The sequence below is a fragment of the Protobothrops mucrosquamatus genome, unplaced genomic scaffold, assembly GCF_001527695.2.
Source record: "Protobothrops mucrosquamatus isolate PMUCROS unplaced genomic scaffold, P.Mucros_1.0 scaffold1418, whole genome shotgun sequence".
Classification (NCBI taxonomy): Eukaryota; Metazoa; Chordata; class Lepidosauria; order Squamata; family Viperidae; genus Protobothrops; species Protobothrops mucrosquamatus.
Genome location: NW_015387603.1, coordinates 198854 through 217339, shown reverse-complemented (window position 1 = coordinate 217339; position 18486 = coordinate 198854).

Here is an 18486-nt window from a genome sequence, read left to right as displayed (position 1 = left end):
AATATCTGTATAGAACGGGGTGTTTTGCCACTTCTCACCAGCGTACTTCGAAAGTGGGTTTTTGAGTTACTGCGTTTACTTCTGCATGTAATTTTTAAATAGACTAACGATACGCAATTTCGTACTGTTTTTCTTTCTCCTTGGAAGGTGCTAAGTCGTGCTGCTTCTTAAGACTAACGCAATGTTTCTCAACTTTGGCGGCTTTCAGATGTGTGGCTAGGGAATTCTGGGAGTTGAAGTCCAAACATCTGAGAGCAGCCAAGTTTGAGTCACATAGGACTAACGCAGTGTTTCTCAACCTTGACAATTTTAAGGCATGTGGACTTCAACTCCCAGAATTCCACAGCCAGCAATGCTGGCTGTGGAATTCTGGGAGTTGAAGTCCACATGCTTTAAAATTGTCAAGGTTGAGAAACACTGGACTAACGTATATCTGAAACCTGTATATTATACGGTACGAGTCCTGAAAATACAGGTCAGGCGTTTATGGGCTTTGCTGCATTATTAACTTTTTAGTCTTGAAAACTTTATGCCACAGTAAGTGCTCTCTTTCGAGATATCCCATGGCATTGTAGTTTGCAGGGACTAATACTCTGATCTGAATATAATAACATTTCAGTCAAGAAAAGCCATTTCATTGGATAAGTAAAGTCGTACTATTATTCAGCATATGTCCATTAGGAGCTGAATACTGGCTTTTGAAATACGGTGTCATTCACGAGAGAAAGCTCTATAGGGAACCGTAACATCAAACGTCCCTGATATACTCTGATCTGAATATAATAACATTTCAGTCAAGAAAAGCCATTTCATTGCTATTCATTTCAGCATGATAATAAATCGTATACAGGTAGTCCTCAACTTATGACCACAATTGAGCCCAACATTTCTGTTGCTAAGTGAGACATTTGTTAAATGAATTTTGACCCATTTTATGACTTGCCAGTTGTTAAACAAATCACTGCAGTAATTAAGTTAGTAACATGGTTAAGCGAATCTGACTTTTCCATTGACTTTGCTTGTCAGGTCACAAAAAGTAGTCATATTACCCAGGGACACTGCAATCATCATAAATATGAGTCAGTTGCCAAGTGTCTGAATTTTGATCATGTGACCATGGGGATGCTGTTAAAGGTCGTGTGAAAAACTCACTTTTTTCACTGCCGTTGTAACTTCAAACAGTCATTAAACTGTTGTAAGTCAAGGACTACATATATTGTTTCCAAATGCATGTTTTTGGCTATCAAGTTTTTCTGAGGTGGAAATGTGTCTATATGGATTTGTGTGAATAGGTTTGATCACATAAGCATTATCTTTTATTAGGTAGATTCATTCATAAGAAGCATGAGGAAACTTGAAAGCTATCAAAACCAACAGTAAAACATTATTGTTAGACCAAAAGTAATACAAACAGAAATGTGGATAATGAAATAGTTTTTGCTTGTATATTTCATATTTTTATTGAATATCCAAAGCTGTACCGTATGTATCTGCATTGAATTTCTATATTTGAAGTTTTTTGAATTACCAAAGAACTCAATCTTTTGTGACATTTTCTATAGTTATTTGATATATTTTCCTCATTGTTGTCTTTAAGCTTTTAGCCTTTCAGTGCCATATACCGGTAATACTTATAACTGTATCTTTTTCTGCTACATAATCCTCACAGATGGCCAACAAAGAGCAACATATAAAGTTGTCCTTTTTTGATGCTATTGGCCTAGTTAATAATGTCCATTAATTCATCATGTAAATTTGCTTTTGAGTCTTTTACTGGAGAGAGGCCTGTGGAAACACGTGCATAAAATGAGACATATTTATGGGAGTGATCTGGGACAGCACCTAGCTGGCCTTGAATAATTTTGAAGAAAGCTCAGCTTGGTCAAATAGAATTTGGACCATTAGGAGGCTGGCTTGAGAAATCCAAAATATTTTCCAGAAGACAATAACAAACCACTTCAATTTGGTTCTTGAAAAAACAACATTGGTTTATTGATGTAATTATTACAAGCCAAGTTCTATTTGAAGGAAACTGAGGCTTTAGCAATGTTTGGGCAGCAAAGCAAGGCAAAGCACGAACTGTCCAGAATATTTGAAGGGGCATGCCACACAAAGACAAAGCAATTAAGTGGACTATAAGCATCCACTTCTCTTTCTGCTTTTTTTTCCCAGCAGAAAAAGATACATATTGCTTTTTTTTTTTTTTGCTTGGTTACAGCTTATCAGACACACAGAGGGAAGAAAGATTATACTTGCCGATTCTCTTTGATCTCAACAGCAATCTTTTGTTTTGTCTCTTACATGGCTTTGGCTGCTTCATTTTTAAAACCATATGTGCAAAATAAATTTTCATGTATAGTCAGCCCTTTATGTTTTTTTAAGATTCCCTTTTAATTAAAATAACCCTTTAAAAACACTCCACTATTGAGGCCAAAACAAGAAGTTCCTGATCTAAGGGATCTAAACCTCTTCTCTCATTTTCTACTTTTCTCCAGTGGCCCCAATTCCAAAAGCATAGTTTCAAATCCAGATATCAAATAAAACCTTTCTTTCACACCTTTCAAAATTCACCAAGTGAATTAATGATTGCTTTAGTAGCTGGTTTCTGAAAGCCAGAATTCCTTCTCCTTCTTGGACACAAGGCTGAGAAAATAGGGTGCTCATCTTATTTTCTCCACCTAATCAGCTCTTCCTTGCCAATTAAAGGGATATTCTCTATGTACAGTATTGCTAGATATTTCAAACACCACATTCACCGAACGTGTAAAGGGTTTTTGCCACCATATTTGAGTCTTGCTTGGCATTCAGCTCTTCAGAGCAAGCAGAATTAGAATAAGTGAAAGCAACAGATTTCTGGTGCATGAATGCATTTGAATAATATCCCAGGAATGCACACCTAAAAGTAGGTAAGCCTAAGACAGAACCAACATTTAGTTGAATAGGATTGCTTACGTATTTAATCGTTTTTATTTCTCTTTTTGGTGCCTTTGAGTCAGTGCTGATTTCTGGCAATTGTCTGAACAAGTCCCTGCAGTTTTCTTAGCAAGATTTCAGAAATGGCTTGCCAATGCTTTCTTCTTAGGACTATGAGAGATTAAAAACTAGCAGCAACATTTGGAAAGGCTAGCAAGAGTCATCCCCAAAGTTTTTCATCCGATTTGCACTATCTGTAAATTCAGCATTATAAATCCTTTTCTTCCTTATTGTATTTTTAACCTTGAGGAATGCAAATAAATTTAAAGTTTATGAGTTAATACCAGAAGGGGGTATGTGCGTGCACGCACACGCGCACACGCACAAGGGTTGCGCAGTGCTGGGAAATATAAGTCAACGAAGATGATAATTTTCTACTATGGGAAATTCTGTGTGCTACGTTTCCCCCATAAACAGCAGAAGCAAAAATATTGTTACAAATCAGGAAGCAGAGTTAGGATTCCCTTGAAAAAAGATAGATCACAAATTTCAGGCTTTTTTTGAGCAGCAATACATATTTTATTTTTTTTAGCACCGAGTTCACAGATAATTTCATTCTACTTTTCCATTCTTATTTCACTGTTTTCCTTTCGGTTGTGAGACACTAACAAGAAAAGGGGAAGAAATTCCCCTACACCATCCACAGTCAAGAGATGATCTGAGATTTCCTGCTTACCCCAGACCAACTACTGACTGTCAGCAGTGGTGGAAGATGTTGGGTGTTCAGTCCTTCTCTGCATGCTCATAATTGGCATCCTTTTGGAGGGGGGGTGATGTGCGGATGGTTCCAGCAATGAAAACTATCACAAGTGTTGAGTAGAACAGTTAACCCACTGACATAATGCTGCCATCTGAGGCCCTAGTACAGGTAAGTTTGGGTTGTTCTCATCTTTTAAAAATGCGAAGTTTTGTCTTACATTTTCAAAATGGATAATTGTGTATCTAAGATGCAATTAACAAAAAAACTTTTATTATTACATTAACAATATTGTATTATTATTATTCTATTACTGATAGTTGCTGTTCAGTTCCCATTTTTACCACAATCCTGTGCGTGATTAGTAAACTTAGTGGGACGTGTCCGTTTCTGAATAAATGCACAAAGGAAATTGGTTCTTCAGTCTCAGTCCAGAAACAGTAACAATTAGCGCCATCTCGAGTTCCTTTTGCTTCAACTGGAGAGGTGACAAAGGGTAGAGAACAGCCTTTTTCCATAAATTTCATTAACTCATACAATCTGAACCGTTGGATAGATAAAAACCACACCAGTAATGGAAGATGGCAGCAGACTGGCTTTTCTAAGTCATGACTCTTTCACCACCATGTTGCTTCTCTCATCTGCCCAGTCGCTACCATTCTTTATTCCATCTTCAGCATCTGCCTCCTTAGCTACTGTTACCATTTGTATAATGGAAGGGCTGACCCACCATGACCGTAACACCCTGGGCAAAAACGCAATTGGTTTATAGCCAAATCTGGCCCCATAAAAATGGGTTCTAAATCAGCGTTTAAGATTGGAGGTACTAATATAAATAGCTATTATGGGAATGTGGCAGCCAATAATAAGCATTCATATTATTTTATCCACAAAACTCACTCTGCCAGTTTTTTCCAGTTAAAAGACAAGGCTGGATAATGGCCTCAAACTGGAGTCCTGCCAGGGAAGCCATCAAAGCAAATAATTTTGGGGTAATTTTACCAATATTCTATTTGGACAAAAGACAGCACTGCATGGTTACTTACCACTTGTCTGGCATGGTCAAATTATTAAAATGGTGGATGTTGACATTAAATGCACCTGGAAGATAGCAGGGCAGGAATTCCTGTTTATAATTTCGTGATTTCAGAAACACGGAGAATCTGGACCATTTTTTTATTTACAGGTGTACATCCTCTGTCATTTACAAAAATGTTTGATTCCCCACTCCTATATGCAAACCTAAAATAATCAATGCTTACCCTTTAATATAAGTATTTTATTAGCAAACAGTAATGTTACAAGATAATTCCCATTTCGGCCTATGTATACACCAGTCAGAATAAGTAGGAAAACTTGGGTATATTTGTTTAAACATTTAACCAATTTATTACCCCAACCATTTCATTGTTTGCTTTTGCTTTTAAATCAATAATGAATTGTCTACACTGTAATTATATTTTCTCATAAGATGTTAAAGTTCCCTACTTCGTGCTATATAGTATTAATGTTAAGATGCTAGAAATTGCCTTGGGCATGATATCCAAAATCTAAAACTCTTAAGGTTTTTCCTTCTCTTTTCCTTATTGTGTAACATTATGCAATTTGAGGCTATTCCAAAATAATGATTTATGCCACTTTATAGCATCATTTAATGCTGTGGTGAGGAATCAATTATAAAAGCAAGCATTACAGTATTATGGTCAATTGCTAAGTGATTTGGTCATTAAACAAGTCATCACATTACCAGATCTGATTTTATTACCATTTTTTATGGCAATCATTAAGTAAATCATGTGGTCATTAAGCAAATCCATCTTATTGCTTATTGGAAGTTGGTTGGGAAGGTCACGAATCATAACAAGACCGCAGGACGCTGCATCTATCATAAAGGCAAGGTGGTTACCAAGCACCCACAATGCAATTGTGATCACAGGGGTAATGTGATGGTTGTAACTTTTGAGGATGGGTTCTAAGTTACTTTTTTCAACACCATTTTAACTTAAGTCAAGAACTATCTGTAACACTGTAAGATGCTAAAAATCATCGATATGGAAATGACTGTAGGGAAAATTGTATCTATTCTTGGCGGCTGTGACAACTCTGTTCACACATTAGGCTAAAATGCAATTTATTGGTGTATGGTTCAGGGTAGTATACAAACAAGCAACGGATTAACTGACTTGAGTGTTGTCTGAACACAATCTCTTTGCTCCCAGTTATTCTACTGGGATTAGAACTATTGTAAATAAGAGACCAGACACAAATAGCATCACACAACAGCAGATGCTTCCAGTCTCTTTCACGGGCTCATCTGGGATCTTGGAAAAAGCTCAGGACAGACACGACAGCCCCGTGGCTCTGTGTCCACTCGCTCAGCGGGAGTGATCGTGTCATTCCTTGGCAATTTCTCCTCCCGAATCTTCCTCCAGACCTGAGCATCTAGATATTTGATTCATGGTGGTGGTGTTCCCACGTGCATGCATCCCTCTTCCTGCTTTTTGCCTTGTCTACCTATTCCTAAGAAGAGAAGCAACACTAATGAAATATGTCAAATAAAAAAGCAGACACTGAAAAAACATTCTGGATCTGTTGCAATGAGTAATTTGACTTGACAAGCCCAACAAATCATCCATTAAAAAAAAAAAAAAGGTATGCTTTTCCCACATGAGGCTTTGAGGCTACTTACCCCAACTTAATGTCCACCAGAGGTATCAGGCCTCATTTTACAGCCAGGAAGATAGCATTCAATCCATTTGGAGAACACCAAACTCAACAAGGCTAATCTGAAGCACATACCTTGGCATTAAATCTAATTTAATGACAACACAGTCGAAGATTGAAAAAAACCCTCCTCCCCGTTTCCATTGGGCTAGAGTTTGCCCAAGGGCCTTTCAGTCTATACCTTCTGATTCCGCCCCCCCCCCCAATGGGCAGAAATGCCTTCCATTTTGGGGAATTACAGTTTTATCTCGCATCATCTCAATTTGTCTATGGAGATTCTCAGTCATCCACGTCATGGTTATCCCAAAGGTGCTTTTTCAAGAGGCAACTGGACTGTTTTTCTTTAGGATCAACTCAATTTGTTTGGGGAAGAAAAAAAATGTTCAAATGCCATCCATGAAGAAAAATTATCAAGTGGGACAACCCCGAAGAAATTTCTACCCTCAGGATTCCTTCTCGTCACAATCAATATGCAAGGACCAAGCACTTTCCCCATTTTGATAAGAAGTTTCGGCTGTTCTCCTGCTGACTCTGTAAAAGGGGTAGAATGATGTCAATCCTCACAACAGCCTTAGCCTGCCCTTTCAACCCTATGGAGAACTGTCGTTCAGCAAAATCTAGAGGCGCCAGGGATCTCTTTTATCCCAGAACAAGCATCCATAGTAACTATTTAAGATGCAAGCCAGAGAATTGAAGTCAGACTTACAGTTGTAACTCATGCTGGTAGTTAAGTGAGTGACCACGTAACTATGCCTGATTTTACAACCTCTTTTGTGGCAAGTGAACCTGGGAGTCATTAAGCAAACCCATTGCACCCAATGGGCATTTCTTTGTTGAAAAGCAGAAATAAACATTGTAAATCATGATCACATGACAGGGCACTGCAAACAGCTCTAAATTTCGCTCAGTTACCAAACATCCAAAATATGATCACATGACTGGGAGTCGGAATTTTGAAACTGGGCACTAAATAACCCCGGGGAGGCTGGTTGTAACTTCAGATGGTGATCAATCTTAAGTCAGAGACTACCTTGTTACAGAACTCTCTTCAAGTCTTTGTAGCCCAGTGATACTGGGTGCAAGAGCTTTCCTACCTTTTGAAGGATGCGGGAAACAGTAGCAGTTTTAAGGATACAACCTCCTTTGTTGGGAAAATGAAAAGCATCCCAGTCAGGCTCAGATTTGGACAAGAGGCTCAGGATGTTAGCTTCTTTTGGCAGAGTAGAGGCATCTGCCTCCATTTTTGATCATGAAGGAAAACAACTGTATCCCTACACATTTTTTTTTTTTTGAAAGCACTCCTTGGCGAGGACACAAATTGGCATGATTGAAAGCACCTTCTCATCCCTCAGTTTTGCCTCCAAGGATGGTGTGTTTTATTTTGTTAGTTAGAGCCTCATGCTCTATTTTTATAGGTTTTTTATGGCTTTAATGTGTTTTAATAATGTAATGGTTTTAGGCATTTATTGACTGTTTAGGTTTATTGTATGCCACCCAGAGTCACTTGTTTGGTGTGAAGGGGAGGCTATAGAAATTGAATGAATGAATGAAATAAAGTCATGCTGAAGGAACTCTTTTGGCCTCACAATGAGCATAGGACATGTTCTGAGGTATCTAAATCCAGATTGACCCCTCTGAAGCAGCAAAACTCACTTTTCAGATTACTCGTTAGGTTACTTAGAAATTAATCAATCCCTTGATTACGTGACCAAATTCACATCGTTTTCCTGGCAGCAACGGGGAAGTGGTTTACCACTGCCTCACTTGGGAGAATTTTTTTCTCACTTCAGAGTTTAGCCTTGTCCATCTATTCGTTGGAGTAACCAGATCTGATCTGGCTCCGTTTCCAAGCCCAAGAAAAGACAAATAATAAATACTATCCTCCCAGGCGCTAGGCCCACTCAGCCAGGCCATTTCCAAACTCGTTATTTCGTTTCCTCTGAACTTGGGGAAAATGCATGCCTGCTTCATTACATCCTGCTCACTTTGCCTTCAAGGGAACTCTAGCCTACTGCAACATCTGCAGGCCCCAGCTCTACTGACTTCTGCCCAGGAAATAGCTCTTTATCACCACTGCACAGAAAAGTATGAGGAAACCTGAAGGAGTTCCTCCTCCACAAACACACACAATGCTGTAACTCAAGTTATCAACAGTCCCACACTCAGGTCTGCTCCCTTTCACCTCCTACCAAAGTTCCCACCTTCAACAGAGAGGAGGCTCCCTCACTAATATTCCATTGGAAGTACAGGTAGTCATTTAATGACCCTAACTGGGACTGGAATTATTGTTGCTAAACAAGTCTTTAGACAAAGTTGTCATGTGACCACAACACTTGGCAACAACAAGCTGTTGTATGCTCTCTGGAAGTCCACAAAACACTATGCACCAGGACAGCTATCCCGAACAAGCGAGGAATTGCCACTGAGAGACCAATTGTCCATGAATTGGTGTTATGGCAAAGATCATCTTCTCCCAACTTGACACTCTCCAGATAAAATAAGACTTCTAGGAGTTGCAGTCTTAACACATGTAGGGAAGGCCACCCTCAATGGCAATGACTTTGAAATTAGTTCCTTAAGTTGACTGTGCAGCTCATGAAGGAACAGCAGCAAAATTCCCCTTTCAAGATTATTCCCGAGATTGAATCAGCCAGGAGGAAAACATGTTTTATTACTATTATTACTATTACTATTATTATTATTATTATTGTTTCATGCTTCTACCGAACGTTTACTTCATCCTTGATATTTAGCTGATTTAAGAACTACCAGTCTGTTTAAATCAAAGTCTAATTTGTTGCCACTGAACAGATTGTCCTGTGGCATCCATTACTCTTGGGGGTAGTCAGCTCAGATTTTTTGGGTGCATGTTGAATTTATTGCCTATCATTTTATAAATAAGTTTCTAGTTCTCATGATTGAACAGAATGGGGTCTTTGTGCTTTATTTTTGTAAAAAAATTTCTTGTTTCTTCCAGTGGCTCCTCAAACAGTTCGCTACACCATAAGTTACAGAAGAGAATGAATGAAATCACGGAGAAGTGGGCAAAAGAGCAAGGAACGGAATCCAACTGCAGCTGGAAAACGGAACAAAACAGCTGCTTTTGGGATTCCGTTGCCCATTCTTAAGCCTTTGCAGAAGCTGGTAACAGACTGAAAGCAAAATAGGAGGAGGTGAATTTTGTGGCTGGAGAGACATGGCTGCACACTGCAAACCCCACAGAGGACAGCGACGCGTATGACACAGTGCAAGCGTGTGAGGATCACTTCAGTGACAGTAACACTGCATGCTTAAATCCTGCAAGTAGACAAACCTCAATGAAGGTCAATAAACCCATCTCAAAGTCTCAGCAGCTGGATTCATATCCCTCTGAAGACTCAGATCTTGCTTTTCAAGGTTCAGATCTTTATCTTCACACAGTGCATCATGAAGTGGCAGGATTCATTACCATAAGATGTGGTGATGACCGGCAACATGGATGACCACATAGAAACGGCAAATTCCTGACAGACACATTTCTTAAGGGCTGTTAATCTTGAAGACTCCGTGTTACTTTCCGGTTGGGGGGGTAGCTTGCCTTCAAGTTCCAGTTGCCGAGAGCCATATCAGGAGACATCTATGCCTCCATCTCCTGCATGTGAGCCTGTAAGGCAGGTCGTTGGCCTCTGTAGGAAACAAAATACTGGATTAAGACCTTAGCTGCCTAGAAGAGTTGAGAAAACTAATAAAGGAGCCACAACTACATTCCTGAAGCTTTGTCCCCTTTTCACATCAGCCATCCATCTCATCATCATCAAAACAAGATGGCTGGGATCATTTCCACTGTGACTGCTAGTTGATTTGGATTAAGTAAATTAGGAACGGTAAGTGTGTTCTGGTACCATCAAAAAGTGTCATCCCTGGAAATTCAGGAACCAGAAAATAGGTAAGGGAAGTCACAGACTTCTTCTACTTCAAAATCGATTAACTCTGATCCAGAAAGTTATTAGGACAATGGCAAACAGCTTCTGGTAGATCTGAGTCATAAATTGGTCAAATCTTCCAGAGCTATCCGAGCCAACCGACCATCACCACATCCTGTTGCAATGATTTTCACCAGCTAATTAACAGTGTGCTGCCACATATTCCATTTCAGGTATCGCTATAAGAAGCCCAAGCCACCTGTAGATTGAAAGCACCAGGTGTGCAGAAAGATTTCTGCCTGAAAGCGTACCAAGAACACCTTTCAGCCCACAAGACTTGTTTGGAAATGTTGCTAATGCAGTATTGAATGGCGGGAGAGAAATGTTTGCAAATCAGAGATCTATCCCACAGCATCACTCATGCAAGCAACTAGATAATTGCTCTGCAAGCAGAACAGGCCTTTTCCATGGCCACAATCCATTCCTGCTGCAAAATCTTTTTGGGATGAATTATTTCTCCCCCATCCCCTTTTCACCTTATTGATGTTGCATACAAGAAAAAATATTGAACTTGGGAGGGGGAGGAGTCTTCCCGTGTATCCATGATCTTCCTCCTGCCTGTTGCCACCCAGTTCCCCAGAGCTATTATATTCTCTGGGGTGCAGCCAAGTGGATTTACCTGGGTCATATTTCAAATCTTTTATTGCTATCCAACTTCCTTATAACCCTTTCTCTTGCAGAGCAGATGTACCCATTGTATTATTAGCCAGGAAATAAGAGACGAAGAGAACCTACAGGGGAAGAGACTCTCGTGGGAACAATGAGAAGGGCTGACATGGAGGACCAGAGAGAAGGACCTCAATGAAGGAGAAAAATATTGGCTTTGAGGGAATGGGCCACTAACAACGGCCATATCCTTGGCGCCAATAAATACACATATTCCACAAATTCCTGAAGCTCCAGTAATAAAAGAAATCAGAGCACCTTTCTGTGTAACTCTTAAAGGTACATCACCCTTGAAAGGGTCTAAGTACCACTAGCATCAGCCAGCATGGGCCCAGTATTTCATTAATCTCTGGATGGCCATAGGTTTTCCACCTCTGTCTAGTTATTTCCACTCATTCCTCCAATCCGTAGACTCAACCCTTCACTCCAAAATAAGATAAGGTGATTCCTCCTGAGACTGTGCTATAAAACAAGCGCTGGATTGACTGGGACATGCTTCACATTACTTGCTTGGCAATTGTATCAATGGCACAAGCAATGGGTGACATTCCTAAGTACTTTTAGTAGAATTGTTATAGGATTCTCAGGCCCCCTGTCTAATTTCAGAAGTATCAGGGGTAATATAATGTTCACATTTCATAGGTAGTCCTCGACTTACGACCACAACTGAGCTATTGTTAAACAAGGCAATTATTGAGTTTGGCCCATTTTGTGATCTTTCTTGCCACACTTGTTAAGGGAATTACTGCAGTTGTTATCCTAATAAAATGGTTGTTAAGTAAACCTGGCTTCCCCAATGAATGCTTCTCAGGAGGTTGCAAAAGGTGATCACATGACCCCAGGACACTGCAACTTTCATAAATACATGTCAATTGCGCAAGTGTCCGAATTTTGATCACATGACCACAGGGATGCTGCAACGGTCGTGTGAAAAATGGTCGTAAGTCACTTTTTTCATTTCTCAGCACTGCTTCCGGTATTAAACTTCTCAAAGAAGTATATCTCCACCTTAGCAATTTTAAACTGCATGTACGTTGATGCCCACAATTCCCCAGCCAGCATCCTGGCTAGGGAATTGTGGGAGTTGAAGTGCATACAGCTTAAAGTTGCTGAGGTTTAGAATACATTCTCTTTGAAGAGGTCCATTTTTTAAAAGAAGTCTGAAAGAGTAATGCAATTACTATAAGTATAGGCTTCCATAGTGCTCCATATTCATTTTAGTTTAGCCTATTTTAGCATGTTAGGTAGATAATGGAGGCATGCGGATTAAAAACACTGTTGTAGCAGTATTAATGATGTAAAGCACTAATACTGTGGTACTGCTTTGTAACGGCAATATAGGATTATATAGCAGAGATGGGAAGCAGTGACCCTACAGATGTTCTAAGCCAGGGGTCCTCAACCTTGGCCACTTTAAGAGTTGTGGACTTAAACTCCCAGAATTCCTCAGCCAGCAATTCTGGGAGTTGAAGTCCACAAGCCTTAAAGTGGCCACGTTTGGAGACCCCTGTTCTAAGCAGTATGATCAAAAATGAGGCATGCTAGGAACTATAGTTCAATAACATTAAAGAGGAATATTTCCAATCACTGTTGTAGATGTTCAACATAGGTACTTTTTGCATTACATTTCTTTGGTAATATGGCTGGAGATTTGCACATACTGTATGCATGTGCATTTTTCAGTTTTAAGAAGAAAACCAGAAAATGCTGTTTAAAAGCCCAGTTGAAAAAAACTAAAAAGGTTTTTTGTTTGAAAGTAAGCCACACTCAAAAGGATATGGTGAACATTTACTGAACTCTGATATGTACAGCTATCTAAGAAGCCACAACTTACATCAAAACCACATCCCTTTATGAAGAACAGAGCTCTGCATCATATATGCATCATGTTTCAGTGAGGTCAAACCAACACCTATCCGAACAAGCCCAGTAGTCTTACCTAATGCCATGTAGTTTTATCAGTATTCCCACCTTAGATCATAGCCGCAGTCTTAGATTTTCTAAACTGTACTTTAATCTTCACAAAGCCAACCCACCCCTTTTAAGGAGGTGGTGCATAAAAGCATTTTTTTTAAAAAACAGACACAAAAAGACAAGTATCAACAGAACACACATATACCGGTGTACTATTCCTACCCACCTCTTCAATTTCCTCTTTTTTAAAAAAAAGAGAAAACAGTTTCATGCCAAATTCTCCTCAAGCTGTTTCTGAACTCCTGAAAACAATCTGCACACAAATCATTCTGGATCATTATTCAACCTGTGGTTGTTGGGCTTGATCCAGGCGTAGTCATAACAAGAGTAAATCTATTGAAATCAATGGGTCTGAAGTCATTCATGACTAATTTACAGGCTTGCTGATTTCAATAGCCCCTTTTCAGGTTATGACTAAATCTGGAACCAATACCTTCGTCCTAAACGTGTAAAACCTCAGCTCATTTGGACATTTTGTTCTGCTTAGCCTTAAACTGAGAAATTTTGTATTAAAGGCTCTCTAATTCAGTGTGGGGTTACTTAAGCCTGCACACAAAATGCCTGGAGTTGGCATTAGCGCTACAGAAGACTATTCCTTTTTCAACAGGACCCACATAGGGTTGGCCATATGCAAAAGAGAACACCTTTTGTTTAGTAGAGGAAAAATCATCCACTTGTATCTAATGAAATTCCTTTTCCTAGATAATCAAAAAAGCAGAAATCTAGTCTTCTTTTGAATTCAGCTCACTGGCCGATTTCAACAACATTAATAGAATTATTTAGTGCAGATGGTGGCAATAATTTGCTGTCGCTGGTTATGAAGAACACCAGTGAATACCGCCAGGCAACTAGATGCCACCAATTTGGCACCCCAATTTAAAAGACAGCAATTTCACATCTTTTTAAAATGTGTTTTCTCCAGCAGAGATGCTGAAAACGTGGTTCCAGGTAAGCCACTGGGGGAGGAGGGGTTGTTTCCTAAAAATCAAAATACTCAATGTGAGAGCAGGAAGGTTTACTACAAGAAGGGAAATCGGATCTACAGGAATCTATTTCTGAAAGGAGCTGTGTCTTTAAAAGTTGCATAATTTCAACAGATAAAAACTAAGGAAACCATGAATAGCAGCTTTTTCTGGAACGGAAATGCAAGAAGGGGGAAAACTTCATCTTCTGAAAGACACAAACTTTCAATCCATCAAAAAAAAAAAAAAGTTCCCCTAATGCATGGGGGAAGTAATTTACATCCAAATAACAGCAGAGTTCGGCTCCTATTTCTCCCCAAATACATTTTTTCTTAAAAATAAATATATAAATAAGAGGCAGGAAAGAGTCAAAACACAGCTTTCTGGTTTTTTTTAACATGGCAGGCAACCGGCAGAAATAAGGGCTCTTAGAAGAACTTGTATATTCAGTTCTAATACACTGAGTTGGATCAACATGTTTCCTTTTAATTCCAGCGACAATCTTCTGTAGTTATCTGTTCGTTCACTTTAGTAAGATTTGCTTTCCTGTACAATACTATTACTTATTGAGAAGCACATCTGTATCTAGGATACTTCTGGTCCTGGGAATTAGGGGGTGCTCTGGGATTCATTTTACAGCAGTCCTAAGACCATCGCTGTTATTCCCACGTTGCAGATTGGTTGCCTGAGGTCACCCTATTAATTTCTGGCAAGGCAAAGGGAATACCGCACCATGGGATGAATCCTGGCGGCTTCACCCAAGACGAGGAGTAAAGAAATAAATGACCCCACACTTCTGTCTTTTTCTCTCATGGCCCTGCCCAGATGCACCAGGAAAGGCCCTCACAGCCTCAGAAGGCATTTTTCCTTGCCTGATCAAGATGCAGCCATCAGCTGGAAGCTCCCACTCGTGGCACTTACTAAAGGAATCCCACGGCCAAAAAGAGAGGAAAGGTTACCCTGAAGATGACGATGATGAGGGGCAAACCTACCTTGGCAGGAAGGCGGCTCAGCTCCTGGCTGCTTCAAAGCCACGCTCCGCTTCCTTAACCCGGCCGCACCCTGGCCCCAGGGCCGGGGGGCAAGTCCTTTCCGCCTCCCGGCTCAGCCGCGCCGCCGCCGCCACCGCGCAGGGTCCACCCTTGGAAACGCTTGGACTCCCGTAGAAAAAGTCACGGGTGGAAACGCGGCAGGAGGAATCGGGGGGGGGGCTTTCGCGGGTCTCGCTTCCTCCCGCGTTCTGGCGCCCACCTGCAGGAGCACGTGCGGCTCTCCCGCTGCCCCTGCCCCGTTTGCAGAGCCCTCCCTCCCTCGCTCTCACCTGGCCGACTTCAGAAGGCGGTCTCGCCGGGCAGGTGGTCTTGCTTGGCCCTGCTGGACCGTCCCCAAAGTCAGCAGGAGCCGGGCCGGGCCTCGCTTGCAGGGAGGCAAGCCGTCTGACCGGCCCGCCGCGCGGCACCAAGCTGCGCTCCGGACCGTTGTGCTCCGCTCCTTTTCCCGGGTATTTTATGCTGAGAGGATCAACGAATTTCCCCCCCCCCCCGCCGCCGCCTTCTCCTCCTGGGAAGCCCATCTCGACCAATCAGGGCTGTTGGGGCAGGCCGGAATCCCCCTGCTATTGGTTTTTTTTTTTTTTTTTTTTTTTCCCTAAGCCTCTAAACTAACTTCTGCTTTTTTGCTAAGCAGTTGCCGTCGGTGTTGCAGCGGCTTGCTGTTGCCGCCCAGCTACTTTCGCTTTTGCTATTACTCCTGGGCTGTGCCCGCCCTGCTAACTGGCTCCACAGCGACGGACGCTTATCTCCTATTACAAGCTCACCAACGGCCCCGGCTTTTCCCTCTCTCTCTCTCCCCCCGGCCGAGCGTCCGATACCTCCGCTTCAGCGGAGGAATCTCCTGGAGCGGATCGCAGCGTCGGCTTTTGCACGGGTCGGTTGGCAAGAACAGGCCCGCTGGAGTCGGGTGGAGGTTACAGGTCTTCGGAGGGAATTGCCCTGCTGGCAGCCGTGGGGTTGCGTGGCCTTTCCCCCTCTGTACAGCCGTTTATGCTCCGTTACAGATCTAGCAGCTGCGATGCAACGTGCCAAACTCACTTCATTAAGTACTGTTCCCCCCCCCCCCCAAATTTACTACTCACTTTACTTTTTTTCCCTCCAAATTACCAGATTCTGCTTTTCCGGACTATTTAGTGTTGCTTTTTTCAAACTTCCTACAACATTAAAGACTGCGTTTATCAAACTTACTACTCACTTCATTAAATACTGCTTTTCCAATCTACTACTCACTTCATTAAATACTGCTTTTCCAATCTACTACTCGCTTCATTAAATACTGCTTTTTTCCCCCCCAAAACGTCGTTCTCCTAGAACGGTGTGGTAACCCCGTTGCTTAGTTGATAGTTCAGGGCATTGTATGAATTTGACAAACTGGGTTAATTCAGTTACCCCAAAGCCTTTTATGTAAACCCAGAGTATGTATTTGCACAACACATTCAAACAGAACTAGCCAATCGTGTTTTAGCAAAAGGTGTCATATGAACCCCACCCAAGGGGGTTGGTATATGGATCAGTTAATTCCATAAACTGTAATTTAAGTTAACCGTGACCAAATGGAGCACATTTGTGTATAGCCACTCTCTGAGCTTTGTGATGTCCTTTTCCTACTGAAAAGCCTAGTGGGGCTGGTGAATGAGAAGAAGCAGATTTAAACAAGATACTTGTGTGCTGGTCAGTCACCCCTTAGTCCAGGGGTTCCTATCCAGGATGCTTGTACCCCCTGGGGGTGCGAGACAATATTATGTATATCAGGGGTAGTCAACCTTGGCTCTTTTATGACTCGTGGGCTTCAACTCCCAGAATTCCTGAGCCAGCCATGTTGAGGAGAAATGGAGAGGTTTCCATGCTGAGCCATGCTGGCTCAGGAATTCAGGGAGTTGAAGTCCACGAGTCATAAAAGAGCCAAGGTTGACTACCCCTGGTGTATATGCATAATTTGTTGCCATTATTTCGAACTTTTGTAAGGGGTGCGAGAATATATCAGAAGCGTTCTAGGGATGCTGAGTATAGAAAAGGTTGGGAACCACTGACTTAGTCCAAGGTTAGACCACATGGGGACCACATACATGAGACATCTCCCTTGGTGCTTGCCAAATTCTCTGCCCCACCTTATTAGTTTTAACTTAGATTCTTAGAAGAATAGAAGGTAGACAAACTGCAGACTTCTGACATTATCCATTTTCAAGAAAGTACATGGGATTTGTGTAGGCCCAAAAAAAGTCCTTTAAAAAAAAGGTGATTAAAGCTCATTCTTTAGTTTGGAAGCTGGTCTACCGCTATAGAAAAAAAAAGTCACAGGTATGATATGGTGAAGTGAGGGTTCCTGAGAAATGGGCATTTGGGTTCTGGATAAGCTCTTGTAGTGGCCATTTTATGAATGGGTAACCCCGTTATTTGGTGAGAATAGAGTCCAATGAAACCAAATAAAAACGCCGGACTTCCAGGGTAGCTGACTTAAATTGTTCACGGAAAGAGAATCGCTTGCATTTGGCTTTGGAGGGTGAGATAAAATGGGTTAAACCAGTGATTTTCAACCTTTTCTTGATCACGGACCCCCTTTAAATGACTTTTGTGGCCACAGACCATAGCCACGGACCCCCTAAGACTCAAGATTTAAATCATAACATTTCTTCAAGCCTTTGCGGATCCCTGTGACAACATAGCTGACCAGTGTACCCCGGGGGGGGGGGGTCACTATCGACAGAGCCATTAGAGAGGGAAAACAATTACAATACCATGATTATGTTAATAATTCCTTTTACATTTTAGATGAATCTGTTGTGTAACTCTTCAGACTGGAGTTCTTAATGTACAAGAAAATATGTTGTTTTTTTTCCTTCAAAGCACATTTTCTTTGTGCGCAATCCTGATGAATTTGTGCTGCACCAGTTTGCAGACTGTTTCCCTCCCCCCCCTTTTTTTTTTTAAATAAAATTGGCTTCCTCAATGAGTTCTGCAATTTAGAAGGACATTTCTGGTGCTGTTTCAAAAGCTTTCTTTCGAGAAAGGTTATGTTTAGTTTTAAAGAATCTGTGTTTGTATATGAGACCAACTGGGCAACTTTCTGGATCTAGAAAGAGTACAGAGAAGAGCAACAAAGATGATTAGGGGACTGGAGGCTAAAGCATATAAGGAACGGTTGCTGGAATTGGGTATGTCTAGTTTAACGAAGAGACGGACGAGGGGGGACATGATAGCAGCGTTCCAATATCTCAGGGGCTGCCACAAAGAAGAGGGAGTCAAGCTGTTCTCCAAAGCGCCTGAAGGCAGGACAAGAAGCAACGGGTGGAAACTAATCAAGGAGAGAAGCAACCTAGAACTAAGGAGAAACTTCCTGACAGTTAGAACAGTTAACCAGTGGAACAACCTGCCTCCAGAAGCGGTGAATGCTCCAACACTGGAAGTTTTTAAGAAGAGACTGGACAGCCATTTGTCCAAAATGGTATAGGGTTTCCTGCCTGAGCGGGGGGTTGGAC